The sequence below is a fragment of the Myotis yumanensis genome, unplaced genomic scaffold (assembly GCF_028538775.1).
Source record: "Myotis yumanensis isolate MYYU_CA2020_CCGP unplaced genomic scaffold, mMyoYum1.0.hap1 SCAF_6, whole genome shotgun sequence".
Classification (NCBI taxonomy): Eukaryota; Metazoa; Chordata; class Mammalia; order Chiroptera; family Vespertilionidae; genus Myotis; species Myotis yumanensis.
In genome coordinates this window covers 26,064,301-26,079,354 of record NW_027223757.1, presented here as the reverse complement: position 1 = coordinate 26,079,354, position 15,054 = coordinate 26,064,301, and the positions used below count along the sequence as shown (strand labels likewise).

Below are 15,054 nucleotides of genomic sequence, written 5' to 3'. Positions count from 1 at the left end.
TGTAAGCCATAGAGCCCCTCAGGCTGAGTTGTTTTAGAAATCTCACCCTGGTGGCAGTGTGGGACGTGAGGCTGGAAGCAGGGAGGCCAGAGGAAGGGCACAGGGTGTGCAGTAACCCAGGTGAGAAATGACAAGGGTCTGGGCTAGACAGCAGCAGGTGACTCCCAGTGCTGAAGATGAGCAGATGCTGATGGACAGCGAGGGACAGGTTTGGAAGAAGACTTGGGGCTGGCCTGGTCTGGGCCTGCTCAATTGGAAGTGCCTGTGCACCACTGAGGTGGAGAAAGATGTGAATGGAGATCAAGAGAGCTGGAGCTGTGGATACAGATGTGGAGCCACGCAACCAGCCAGGGAGGTGTAATCCCTGGAATGTGAAGAGTGGAAAAGAATCCTGGGGAGTGACATTAAAAGGCTGGAGGAGAGTTCTCCACAGAGACTGGTAAGGAATGGACTGAGAATTCACTGGACTAGTCAGGAGAGAATTCTATCATGGCAGTCAGATAAGGTCTAAGAACAGGGGACTTGGACTGTCCCAGTGTGCCAGGTAAGATCAGTGTTTCTCACTCTGCACTACTCTGGACATTTGGGGCTGGACAATTCTTTGTTGTGGGAGTGGCCTGTGCACTGCTGATGTTTAGCAACACCCCTACTAGATGCCGGTCACACCACCCCAACTGTGACACCCCAAAAGGTCTCCAGTCGTTGCCAGATATCCCCTGGGAGCAAAATCACCCCCAGTTGGGAACTGCTAGGTAAGGCAAAGACGGAGAGGTCCTCCCCAGGATGAGCAGTGAGCCAATCACTACACCTTAGAAAGGAGAGTTCTGGTGGGATGATGGGGGACAGGTGCGGTAAAAAAGCAGCAGCAGTACAGATGACCCTCCAGATAGGCCTTAACCAAAAGTATAACTATTGAAGGAAGGAAAGAGGATGGCGGGGTACACAAAAGCTGAGGCATAAGCACGTTCCTCAACTGGGGCAATGAATGCCAAAAACTCAGGGCAGCTTGAAGATGCAGGAGAGGGAGCAAGCTACACAAAAACCTCCACAATCTCAGCACTGCCCATTGAATTACAAATTCTATTTATCCCACCAATCATCCCCTTCAGTGTGAGATTCTAGGACCTCAGCAAAACAACCCTAACCAACTTGACTCCGTCCATGCCTGTGACCACTGTGGGCTCCCCATCTACCTCCTGGGAATCCACAATCCTTAATCTTCATTGGTCCAAATCCCACTCCCCTAGTGTAGCAATTCACAGTATGGGCTCTGCAACCAGGCTGCCTGAGCTGGAATCCCAACAGCACCACGGATGAGCTGTGAGCTCACGAAAAGTTACTTAACTTTTCTTTGTGAAAAATGCATGTACCTTACATGGTGGTCATAAAGATGAAATATACCCATTCACAGGTGGTGCTTAGAGCAGGGCCTGGCACAAATAAACCTCATCCCCTGCTTTCCAACCTTCAAGATCCACCTCTAGACACCAATGTCACCAGGACTCTCCTCTTCCCCTACACCCTGACCCCCACCAGCACAGTCTGGTCTGAACCTTATTTGAGTCCCCATTCTGGTCCCCACCAGGTGATGACTCAGGAGAGGACATCTCTGACTCGCCTTTGTGTTCCTGGTACCACTGGCCCAGGCCATGCACACATCTGGTGCCAAATACAGCTGCATTAAAATGACACTGGCACATGAAAACCTATGTGACAAGCAAAGCAGAGGAAGAGAGATCTGCAATCCTAGACTAAGAGAAAATATCTGAATGTACAGAAAAGAAGTAGAAGAAGAGAGTGGTTTGCAAACTGAGTAAATTAACTAATCACCAGGTCTATGACCTTTAAAATGTTAATGAGTGAATTAAACAAAGTTCAGTTGCTTTTATCTTCAGTCCTTCAGAGGAAGAGACTTGAAGAGATGTCTCTGAAATAGAATGGCAATTATCAGAGTGATGAAATCAAATTTAAAAAGGCCCTAACTACACTTTGCATTCATAATATCCAAAATTTAAAAATTTAAATGTTAAGATTGACTTGATATTTCTTTAAAAGGTATTTTCACATAAAAAAAAAAAAAGATTGACTAATACGGAAAAAAAAATCCTATTTATATCTTTCCCAAAAAGCTGCAAATGTATCACTAAACCAATACTGAGCACTTTCTGCGTACCAGGTCTTAGAATCAGGAAAGACGGCAAATCCTGCTAAGAACTCTAACCCATTTGATGTTCATCTTTCATGGTTTATGTTAAGATTTTTCTGTCTTATTGTATCTTTTGAAAAACTGTTCTTTCATTCAAACAGAAGGCGGAAAGTGGAGGGTAGGAGAAAGAAGGGGAGTATCTTTCTCCTTTCCATCTAGGCCAGCGGTTCTCAACCTGTGGGTCGCGAGTCCTTTGGGAGTCAAACGACCCTTTCACAGGGGTCGCCTAAGACCATCGGAAAACACATATATAATTACATATTGTTTTGGTGATTAATCACTATGCTTTAATTATGTTCAATTTGTAACAATGAATATACATCCTGCATATCAGATATTTACATTATGATTCATAACAGTAGCAAAATTACAGTTATGAAGTAGCAGCAAAAATAATTTTATGGTTGGGGGTCCCCACAACATGAGGAACTGTATTAAAGGGTCGCAGCATTAGGAAGGTTGAGAACCACTGCTCTAACAGAAGTATATGCCTGGATCACAGAGGAGGTAACACTCCAAGTCCCTGTCCCTGTAGCCTGGTCTGTGATCACCACAGCCATCCTCACCAGCTTTCTACCCTCCAAGACCCACAACGAGGAGTTCCCACCCCAACCTGCCAGCCCTGCTTGTTTACAGCTCTGCCACTTTGATGTGGCCTTGTGGCTAGACCGCAAAAACAAAGACAAAGCCAAGGGCTTGTTTAATACCGAATACTTTGTGCAACAGACACCTCCCCCTGTTACACACCTCCAGGATAAGGGCAAGGCTCCTAGGATTAGGTGAGTCACAGGGTGGGCCTTGGGAACAGTAGAGAACTGCTGACAAGGCTTCTACATCTCACACAGCATTCTGAGGAGTAGGTTGGCCTCTACCCTCAAAGACATGGTTTCCTTTGAGGTTTGGTTCTTAACTCCCTGCCTGGCTCCCCTCTCCCTCCCCCTGTCTACACTGCAGAGGCATCTAGAAGGTGCCTAGTTGTGATACAAATAATACAGTAAGTGATAAATAATAATACAAGATTAAACTCTGTGTTTCGTGTACTTACAACTATAAACCTACTTTTGCCTACTCCTGTATATGTGGAAACACACTGTAAACTGTCAAGTTGCATAAAAACCTTTCTATGCTATCTTCAGCCTAACTGTATACCTGTGTCCCTGCTCCCCAACTAAATGCAAATTGCTCCAATATATTTCCTACTTTTTCTATCTAATGTTTTAGATACACAACAGGTGTTTAGAAAGTCAGTAAATAAATGAATAATGCCATGCCTTTTTAAAAATTTCCTAAATAACCAAAACATATAAGAAAAGACTTTGTAATTGTAAGAAACAGCAGTGGTGGCATTCAAAATGACACATGAGAAATTAGCAGTATTTTTACCAAAACACTGGATTGCTTCCTGAAAGCTATCTTTAACTTCACAAAAACCCCAGCTCTTAAGAATAGCTGTCCCATAAAAGGAATACAGGTTGATATGACACAACTAAACCTTAAATGGGGGAGCAGGGGAGAGGGGAGAAGGGAATCCCACGTTAACAAGGGCTTGTACCACATACATTAGTCTAAGCCGTGATAGCTTGAATAACAAGCAATATGGGAAAATGTTCCTTTATGCAGTGTCAGCAATTTTAAAAAATGTATATAAGCCCTCAGTGCCGGTTTTTATAGCTTCACCCTCAAATATTCAGTATTCAGCATCTATTTGTCTCTGCCCAAGTAAAAATACTCAGGGCTCACCTCATCCTGGGCAGCAATCTCAAATAGTTTGAAGTCTGGACAACAGGATGACTAGGCTGAGGTCAGGAGGGCAAAGTCTGTCACTCTCCCCAGCCTTCACATCCTCTACCTCTGCTCCCACCTATTAGAAGGGGAGTGTCTGCCAGTAATCATTTACACTGGCTGCCCAACAAACACAATCCCCTTGACAAACGTGCTCACACTTAACAAGCACTGTAAGCCAGGCGAGGCCATCTTCAGCTTTTTACCCATAAAATTAAATGTTTCACCCCTCTTAAAACAGTTGCAAGTATCAGGTAGGGAGTTTGGCGGGGAAGAGGGGTGAGGTAGGGACTTGGACCTACTCATCCTTGTAAACCCACTACTGTGAAAACCCTATTAGTGTTTCATAAATGTCTTGTGGAAGAAAAGTATGGCCCAATCAGATTCAGTACTCCAGGTGACCGCATGCTGGAGAACACAGCCTGACGAGGTCCAGATGAGCTCTCAAGAGACCTTCTATAGACTCAGGTCAGATGAGCTCTCAACAGACCTTCTAGACCAGGGGTGGGCAAACTTTTTGACTCGAGGGCCACAATGGGTTCTTAAACTGGACTGGAGGGCCGGAACAAAAGCATGGATGGAGTGTTTGTGTGAACTAATATAAATTCAAAGTAAACATCATTACATAAAAGGGTACGGTCTTTTTTTTTTTTTAGTTTTATTCATTTCAAACGGCTGGATCCGGCCCGCGGGCCGTAGTTTGCCCATGGCTGTTCTAGACTCAGGTCCAGATGAGCTCTCAACAGACCTTCTCGACCAGTGGTTCTCAACCACTGGTTGAGGGGTCGAACGACCCTTTCACAGGGGTCGCCTAAGACCATCGGAAAACACATCTATAATTACATATTGTTTTTGTGATTAATCACTATGCTTTAATTATGTTCAATTTGTAACAATGAAAATACATCCTGAATATCAGATATTTACATTACGATTCATAACAGTAGCAAAATTACAGTTATGAAGTAGCAACGAAAATGATTTTATGGTTGGGGGTCACCACAACATGAGGAACTGTATTAAAGGGTCGCGGCATTAGGAAGGTTGAGAACCACTGTTCTAGACTCAATCCTGAAATTCTTTTTGGGGCAGAGCCTGGCCCTCTTCCTCACTTCCTCAAACTTAACCTAATCTATTCCATCCTCCTTTGGTAGCCAATTACCAAACGCAAGTATCAGGGATTTTGAACACCTACTTTATTACACGGATCTTTTCCATACTTTAATTCCTGTTACATGGGAACACATCTCCTTGCTTGCTGAACAAGTTCCACTCAGGGTATGAAGTTCGACAAGAGGAACTTCACCTCTAGCTTCCAGAGAGGCCACAGAGCTTGGGCACTGAGGACACAGACTCTGGAGCCAGCCAACCTGGATCTTACTCTCAGCTCTGCAACTTACTCGTTCTCAGATTTTGGCAAGTCAACCTCCCTGTGCTTCTGTTGTCTAACGTGTAAAAGGCAGGAAGAACAGTATCTACCTCAAAGGGTCCCCATGAGGATTAAAGGAGTTAAGGCCCTTTGAACAGCCTGCCATATAATAAGCAATTATTAAAAGCCCTATCACCTGATGTGAAAACCAAATGACGTTGAATACATTTAGAATAAAGCTACAATCAGGAAGTGACCATCCAATCTCCACATATAAATACTAGTAGGTTCAAGAAATACATTTCTTCCCCACAACAAGCATGCACAAAACAATTCAATAAATATTTACTGACACGTTTTAAAGAAACAGAAGCAGAATTCTCTTCTTCTAACCCCTTAAAGATGTTCTCCTCAATATCAGACAAATAAATACGTTGTTACATGTATTTTTCAACCTAAGTGATCTTTTCCAAGCTTAGGTAACAGGAATTCATAAAGCATGGCTGCATTTGATTCATGGGACGTGTTCCTGAAGAACTTAACATAATTCAAGACATTACCCCACAGTCTGGGGGTAAAGTGTGGGGAAGGCATCCTCCGAACACATAAATCTGCAGTCGCCATGCTGTCCGGTGCTTTACCGATGCTTGTATTAGCAGCATTAGTTCTAATAGTTCTCAGTTGCATCTCATAAACTGACAGCATGGCATATCATACTGATTTTCAGCACCAGTATTAGCACACTTGGATATTTTGAAAGTTATAATAATGATCTAAATAACAGTTCATTCTAAAATAACACAAATGTCACCAAAGTCCTTGAAGTTCAAAAAAAACGAACAACAACAACAAAAACAAGCGTTCACATACTGCCAAGGGTTAGTAGGTTTTTTTCCCTAAGAAAAGGTGAGGCCACTGGGTAACGGAGCATTTTTACGATTCAGTCGACCTGCTAACTTTGAAAATATGAGATGGCTTAATGCATAATTTGGGGAAATGTGTCCGTTGAAATTATGCACATAATGTGAAGCTTCTATTAATATTATTTATGTCATTAGTTGAAATTTGCATAATTCAATTTGCAAAACATGGGCTCACACTGCACTAGGAAGTAAATTAGCAGGCTGCCTTTTCTCTTGTCGAACCATGATCTTGAGGGTGAGGGATCAGGGAGAACGCACCGCACCCTAGCATTCCATGTCCTGCATGCACTCACCTGAAGGAAAGGTAGGTGCAGAGGCTCTCAGGACCAAATCACAATCTCCTAACACGGGAACAAAACTTCAGATACATCCTATTTTCATAGACTCCAAAAAAAACTCAGGTCATCCTTCAGTGCTATTTTCTAATTTTAAAGGATTTTTCTTGCTTCCTCTGAAACACTACAGAACTTGATTTGTTACCCTTGTCAACGTCCTCCCCTCTGCCAGCACAGATATTCAAAATGTGGCCATAATAAAAACTCCTAAATCATATTTTTATATGTGATCCCTATTTACCACCTGAGTTACAGCACAGCATTCCCAAAACGTCAGCCTGCTTCCTCTCTCTTGGTGGGCCCAAGTAGTACCTAGAGACCAAAGGCCATGGTGGAGTGGACCCCTCCTCTTACCTCTGATTCCCAATGGCCTCAGCTCAAAAGACGAATGACTTTACCTCCTCCCCAGTCTGTCCAACAGGTAAAACATATGGCTGCATGATTAGCTGGCAACATGGGTCATGAGCAGACCAGGTCACAGAATACAAGCCATAATTCACTGCTGTTCAATACTTTCCAAAAGCTCTACTGAGGGAAACAAATTTTAAGAAAGATTTCATCGATGATGTCCACACACTCCTCCAGATCAGATTCCAGTGGGGAGGTTTGGCGTGCAGTGTGTCTTATTAAACCAGTACAAGGTTTTTTGTCATGAAATGTAAATCCAAATGCCTTTTAGGTGCATCAAGTACTCTCTGCTCATCCAGGCCTCCCCCCGCCCCTGAGCCCCACTCATGTATTTATTTATGTGCCAGGACCATAGAGGTACTTGGGCATGTGACTCCTGTGCTAGGAAACTCTGTCCCTCAGTGAAGCCAAGTGCCACAGAGCTGGTTACCAGGACCACAATGTTCCATTCCCTGGTCAGACTGCTTTTAATGACGTGAGCAAACCCAATAAATTTGTTTTATTTATGAAAGGGTACTGTCATGTACATCGTTCCATATTTTACAGTGTCTTAGAAATGGCTAAGTGATGGGTGTTGCTTTTTTAATCAGACGGACACTGCAGAACATACCACTGCTTCTGTTTGCCTCATCCCTCTGTGTGCTAGAAATCTGAAAGCCAAATTTGTCACCTACCTCTTGTAATGACTCAGGACATCCACTTGTTTTCCTAATAGTATTGCCCCTATTACTAATATTCTCACATTTATTATTTATCTTATAGTATTACATGTATTTTTGAAAGCCACTTTATTTTTGGAAGAAGGGAGGTCCAAATGATCAAAACAAAAATCCATTTGTCACCTCTTCCCATAACTTTCAACTCAGTTTTGCCTGTTAATCTGTACTTGACATGTATCAAGGTTCTCCTCTCCCTCTTCACTTTCCAAAGCCTGTAGAGAAGGGTGGGAGAAGTGAAAGGGGAGGCCAATGCTGACCCACTGCTGCCAAGAGCCCCACAAACACAGCACCTTTCCTGAATGGCTACCCTCTCTGCCACGCCCCGTGCTGGCTCCTCAGAGAAGCACCTGTGGCACAAGCACAAGAGCACATGAGAGCTCCTGGTCCTGAAGGCGCTCACCTCACCCATCCCACACCTCTCACCATCTCCCCTTGGCTCAGCTCCCTCAGCTTCACTCTGCCATTCATTCATTCCTGGGCCTCCACCTATTTCCATCTCACCTGCTTTCTCTCTCAGCTCTTCTCTTAGACACATCTTAGGCTGGCTCCTGTCACTCAGTGCTCTGCCAGCCAACTGAGTCCCTCACCCCAGTACTTCTTGCCCCACCTGGTCCATGCAGGTCCTCCCAACCCCCACCTGCTCCCAGCCTCATTGGTGATACTAAGACATAGTGAAGTAGGCTTGGATTCTTCCCAAATCTACCCCACCTTGTCTTCTTCCCAAATCTACCCCTTCTCCTTGGCTGTAACCTACAAAGCCTAGACTCCTTGGGATGCTGTTATCCTCCTCCCTCACCTATCAAATCTGCGAGTTCATTTCCAACAAATATGAAAAGGAGAGTCTCATATTTACCTGTGAGACTAGATCTATGAGGAGAGGTAGAGGAAAAAGCAATGAGTGGAGAAATGACAAGAGATAAAGATGTGACCACATAATCTAAACCTGCTGCTGGATCATACCACTATTGACAACTAGAGTCCAACGGATCCCATCTTCTTAGGATGGCTACTTAGGAAATGTCAATGTAACAACTTAGAAATATAAATTAAAACCACAATGAGATATCACCTCCCACCTGTCAGAATGGCTGTCATCAATAAGTCAACAAACAAGTGTTGGAAAGGATGTGGAGAAAGGGAGCCCTCATGCTCTGTTGGTGGGAATGCAGACTGGTGCAGCCACTATGAAAAACAGTATGGAGGGCCCTCAAAAAATTAAAAACGGAACTGCCTTATGGCTTAACAATTCCACTTCTGAATACATATCTTGAGAAACCCAAAACAGTCATTCAAAAGAATATATGCACCCCTATGTTCATTGCAGTGTGATTTACAATAGCAAAGATATAGAACCAACCTAACTACACATCAATAGATGAGTGGTGTGAAAAGCTGTGGTACATCTAGATAATGGAATGTTACTCAGCCATAAAAAGGAGATGAAATCTTACCATTTACATCAGCATGGATGGACCTAGAATAGTGATGGCGAACCTATGACACGTGAACTCATTTTTTTGGTTGATTTTTCTTTGTTAAATGGCATTTAAATATATAAAGTAAATATCAAAAATTTTCAGTCTTTGTTTTACTATGGTTGCAAATATCAAAAAATTTCTATATGTGACACGGCACCAGAGTTAAGTTAGGGTTTTTCAAAATGCTGACACACCGAGCTCAAAAGGTTCGCCATCACTGTCCTAGAGGGTATTATTCTAAGTGAAATAAGTCAGAGAAAGACAAATGCCATATGATTTCACTTATTTGTGGAATCTAAAAAGCAACATAAATGAACAAAGAAAACAGAAACAGACTCATAGATACAGAGAGCAGACTGATGGATATCAGAGGAGAAGGGGACTGGGGGACTGGGTGAAAAAGGTAAAGGGATTAAGCACAAATTGATAGTTACAAAATAGGCACACGGATGTAAAGTACAGCACAGAGAACACAGTTAATAATATTGTAATAACTATGTATGGTGCCAGATGGGTACTGGAAATACTGAGAACACTTATAATCTATATTATGATCAAACCACTCTGCTGTACACCTGAAACTAATACAAATAATATTCAATGAAATTGCAATTGAAAAGTAAAGTTTTTTTAAAAAATTTTGAAAAGAAATGTCAATGTAACAACTTAATGGCGAGAATAACAAACTATTGCTCTTATCTGGGCTTTATTAATGGCATTAGTAATTATAATAGTAACTTGTTTTAACCAGTTAACTGCCACTATATTTTGAATTTAATTTAAAAAGGTCTGCTGCTTGCGTCTATAAACGCTTATGGCGTACAAATGGTTTGTAATACAAAAAAGTCATATTCATTGGTAAATTAATCCTATAATGTAGTCGTATATAAGAATTACAAGAAAATAATATAATTCTTAAATATAAGAATTAGGAAAATTATATATGTATACTCATATATAAGAACTATAAGAAAAGTAAGTTTATAACAGATGTCAATTGAAATAAGGCACACATATTCATTTATGTACATGAGCTATGAATAACTAGATATAGCCTTATCCCTGAAATTTTATACACATGTACATGTGTACATATTATGCACTACTGTAGATGCAATATTATTTCCATGGTGAACAAAGAAAACCCTTGCATTTTACTTTCATTTGCTTTAATACAAAAAATCCAAAATGTTCTTTCATAGGAAAATTGCTTATTATCTTCTTATACTTTTTGCAAACAGAAAACTATGAAACAAAAAGAAAAGACAAGGGCTTGAATTTATTTTAAACCCAAACTAGTCCTCAAAGGCAAGTTAAGGTTTCACTAACCAGGTTCTTTAACAGTTAAATTTTAATCTCATGATCCCTTGTGAACCCATCATTTTTTGCCTTGATTACAATTGCCAGTAAACAACTGTTTACTTTTTGGGTTGCCCTTTCTCGTGTCACTCTTTGAATGTTGACCAGCTCAGTGCTATTTGGAATTCTGAGCACATTCTCTAAGACACTAGTCAGCCCTTTCCTCCCTGCTTGGCATCAATGCAAATTCAGGGCATCTTCTCCTGGCAGTGACACAGGATTCTGAAGCTTGCCAGTCTAGCAGGTTTGCTTCATCTTTTTTCAAACACTGGAATAAACAGAATGATGAAAAATATAGAAGAATATACACAAATGAGTATTTGGAAACAGAAAATATTGATAATACTCTATGCATAGATGTGATGACATCAGCATCCCCAGTTTCCTCTTTTCTGTTCCTGAAATGAATGTATATTATTGCCTTAAAAAAAAAAAGCCTTTGCATTTTTCAGGATACTAATAAACTTGTTTGGGCAAATGTATGACTTTTTTTAAAAAGCTATCATTTAATCAGAACCCTGTTCTAGGAGACATAATAAGGACACCAGGGTTTAGCCCTGGCCAGTGTGGCTCAGTTGATTGGAGAATTGTCCAGTACACAGAAAGGTTGCCTTAATTCCCACCCGGTCAGGGCACATACCCAGGTTGTGGGTTTGATCCCCAGTCAGGGCCTGTGCAGGAGACAATCAATCAATGTTTCACTCTCACATTGCTGTTTCTCCTTCCCTCTCTCTCTAAAACCAATAAAAACATGTCCTTGGGTGAGAATTTAAAAAAATAAATGAAACACCAGGGTTTGTCAACACTTACTACAGAAGAAAAAAATTCATGGGATCTGAAAATGAGCCTATTACAGCCAGCAATCAATGTGAGACGATTCAAATGATGTTTTTGAACCCCTGTTATGTGCCCAGTGCGGAATGCAGAGTTTAGCATAGGGGATGGAAATGGTGGCGAAGATCATAAGCCATACTATGTTCCTATTTCCTTGAGTATCTTACATTTTTGTTGAACACTGGACACTTTAATAACATAAGATGGCAACTCCGGAAATCAGTTCCTTCTACTCACTGGATATACTATTGGTACTGTTGTTTATGTAGTAACTTAACTAGACTAATACGGCAAAGTCTGTATTATTTAGCCATGGGCAACCACTGGAGTGTCTACTCAGTCAGCGTAGTGAGAGTGCTGGATCACAGAGAACTATACAACACTCACCCTGAAGGAAAGGTAGGACTCAGAGTTCTCAGAACCAACTCAAAGTCTTAAAATGGGAACAGTACTCCAGGTTAAATGTAAGTGTGCATGAGTGTGTGCATGTATGTGTGCCTAAATGTAACAGCAGGGAAACTGTCCAGACCACTATTAAACTATCCCATTTTTAAAGACTCCAAAAAAGACAGAACTTGATTTATTACCCTTGTCAGCGTCCTCGCCTTGGCCATAATAAAAACTCCTAAATCTTATTTTCATATGTGATCCCTATTTACCACCTGAGTTACAGCACGGCATCCCCCAAACACTGGCCTGCTTCCTCTCTCTTGGTGGGCTCACAACAGTACCTGGAGACCAAAGGCCATGGTGGAGTGGGCCCCTCCCCTTACCTCTGATTCCCAATGGCCTCAGCTCAAAAGACAAATGGCTTTACCTCCTCCCTGGTCTGTCCAACAGGTAAAACATATGGCTGCATGATTAGCTGGCAACATGGGTCATGTGCAGACCAGGTCACAATACAAGCCATAATTCACTGCTGTTCAATACTTTGCCAAAGCTCTGAGGGAAACAAATTTTAAGAAAGATTTCATAGAGGATGTCCACACACTCCTCCAGATCAGATTCCAGTGGGGAGGTTTGGCGTGCAGTGTGTCTTATTAAACCAGTACAAGGTTTTTTGTCATGAAATGTAAATCCAAATGCCTTTTTAGGTGCATCAAGTACTCTGATCATCCAGGCTTCCACCCCAGTAAGGCTCCCACCCTGACATCGCCCAGGGGCTGTGTGTGTGTGCTGGGGCACATCTTCATTGCTTCAACAGTTTATGTTTCAACCATTACTTTCCTACTTCTGCAGGGCCTCAAGGTCAGCCAGAAGAGAGAATGAGGGCCTCCCCAGGCCTTTCCTGGGTATGCACACTGGTCTTCCAAAGCACCAGAAATATGTCAGAGCTTTTCAAAGCCCCTACGGATCTCTCACTCACAATATAACTTCGTTAAGTTTTTGGCCCACCTCTTGTTTGCCCCCACTGGTATCACTGCTGCAGGCAGTGGCCATATGAAACAATTACTGCCGATTGTTTTCAACAGACACCCAAGGATAGGACTTTTACCACTGGGTGATCTCTGAGTCAGGTCAAATAAAGCCTCTGAATGAGGCTTTATCAGGGAGCTTCCATGAAGGTCAAACAGTGACAGCTCTCTAGGTCTAGGGCTTTGGGGGAGCTCTTAACTTATTCTTCCCCTTCCGAGAACTACTATACTGTTTGTCTTAAAGCTACTGGACGCTGGGGAGGAAAGGAATAGAGCAAGTTAACATACACAAAACTCACTGTTCTTTAAGAAGTCAGTCATTTCCCTTGAATGAACACTCCTGGGATTATTGGTTAATTTCTAGATTTCTGAAAAAGTTATTTTGATCATTTCTGCCAGTGTTCTCATTGGCTTTATGGAGAAGCAGACTTCCAGAAGTCCTTATTCTGCCATTCCAGAAGTGCTTCTCAATATAAATTTAAGTTTATATACATTTTTTATAGAAAAACATGATAGGATGATCAACAAAGAGCTTTCAAGCAGGACAATACTCCATCTTAGGATCAAATTCTGGGGGGAAAAACTGAATAGAAATGAAGAAAAAAAATGTAAAATTTCTCATTTTTAAAGAGCTGATAATGGTTATCAAGTTAATGTATTTGCATTCTGTTTTAGTACATTTAAATGGAAATGTTTACAATTAAATGGAAACTATACCCTCTAAATTTATGTAAACCTTTAAAAAAAATGATGTGACGTCAAATGTGCAAGGACGACTCTGTGTTTTCACATTCTTTTAGGGGATAAAAAAACAAAAAGTCTGACCACCACCTTCATATCAGCCTTCTGAAAATTATACCATGATTATCTCAAACACACATTCAGGCACTTCAGAAACCCCCAGACTAAAGTCCCAAATCCTTTGGATACATTCAAGGAACTCCACAATCAGGCCTCCTCCCTTCCACCTGATCGTCCACCAGGCCCAGAAGCAAAACCTCTGCTTCAGCAGTGATCCAAAGCGGGTTAGAAGAAGTGGACACAGACTGGTTAGAAGACTAACTGCATCCCACTGGTGCCTAAAAATCATTTCTTAATTAACTGGTAAATATTTTTTAACTGAAAACTAAAGAGGCTTTTAAATAAATTTTGTCAAATATTTTGAGGCATCTTCTCCTACTAAAAATTTTTAAAAGACACTAAAGCTGATATATAAAGGAAAGTTAAAACAAAAATATTTTTTTAACTTGCTTAATTAGCATAGGAACTATAGCAAGCTCACTTAAGCATATCTATCTTAACCTCTGATTTAGTTTATCCTCCCTTATGTTACTGTAATGTAAGACTGCTCCAAAATGGGTAGCAAGTTGAGTACATGGCGATTACAATCAGTTAAACATGTTTTTATGCTTAGAGTAGGGTTTAAACCAGTGATGGCAAACCTTTTGAGCTCGGCGTGTCAGCATTTTGAAAAACCCTTAACTCTGGTGCCGTGTCACATATAGAAATTTTTTGATATTTGCAACTATAGTAAAACAAAGACTTATATTTTTGATATTTATTTTATATATTTAAATGCCATTTAACAAAGAAAAATCAACCAAAAAAATGAGTTAGCGTGTCACCTCTGACGCACGTGTCATAGGTTCGCCATCACTCGTTTAAACACAAGACTTTTACTCAGACAAACCATTCTATCCAAATAAACATGGAAGCTTTACATTAAAAAAAAAAAAGAGCCCTTCAACTATATTTAACAACTTGGACTTTTAACACTCAATATATTTAGTTTATTCCCCTAGACCCACTCTTTCCTTACTTTCAATTAAAACTCACAAGCCTACCACGCCTCAAATTCAAACTAAGCAGAAAGCTATAAGTTTCTATTTTACCTAATTTTCATTCCCATTCTGGCCTCAATACTCTGATAACAATATATCAATATTGACATATAAATATATCATTGTTGTCTATAGAGTAGAAATTCATATTTTCCTTAACTAACAGAGGCCATGTCAGAACCCAAAACGACATGGACCCAAAATAAACCTAATTTAGGCTGAAAATCAGGATGAAGATAATGTTCATAGTTATTCCTGAATGTTTCTTAAAAATACCGAAGTTCCACAAACAGAAATAAGCAATCCCTTGGTTCAGATTCTACAAACTCTTCCTGAGCCCGCTTCCAGGTGACCCTTCAGTGGTCTGCCCAAGGTCATTCAACTA

At 41.1% G+C, this 15,054-nt stretch overlaps 1 protein-coding gene across 2 annotated transcripts in view; it reads right to left on the bottom strand.

Annotated features, from left to right (window-relative positions):
• The window catches only part of HECA (hdc homolog, cell cycle regulator), a 45,617-nt gene that overhangs the window by 14,226 nt on the left and 16,337 nt on the right, over positions 1-15,054 (bottom strand). The gene's annotated exons all lie outside the window — the stretch shown is intronic.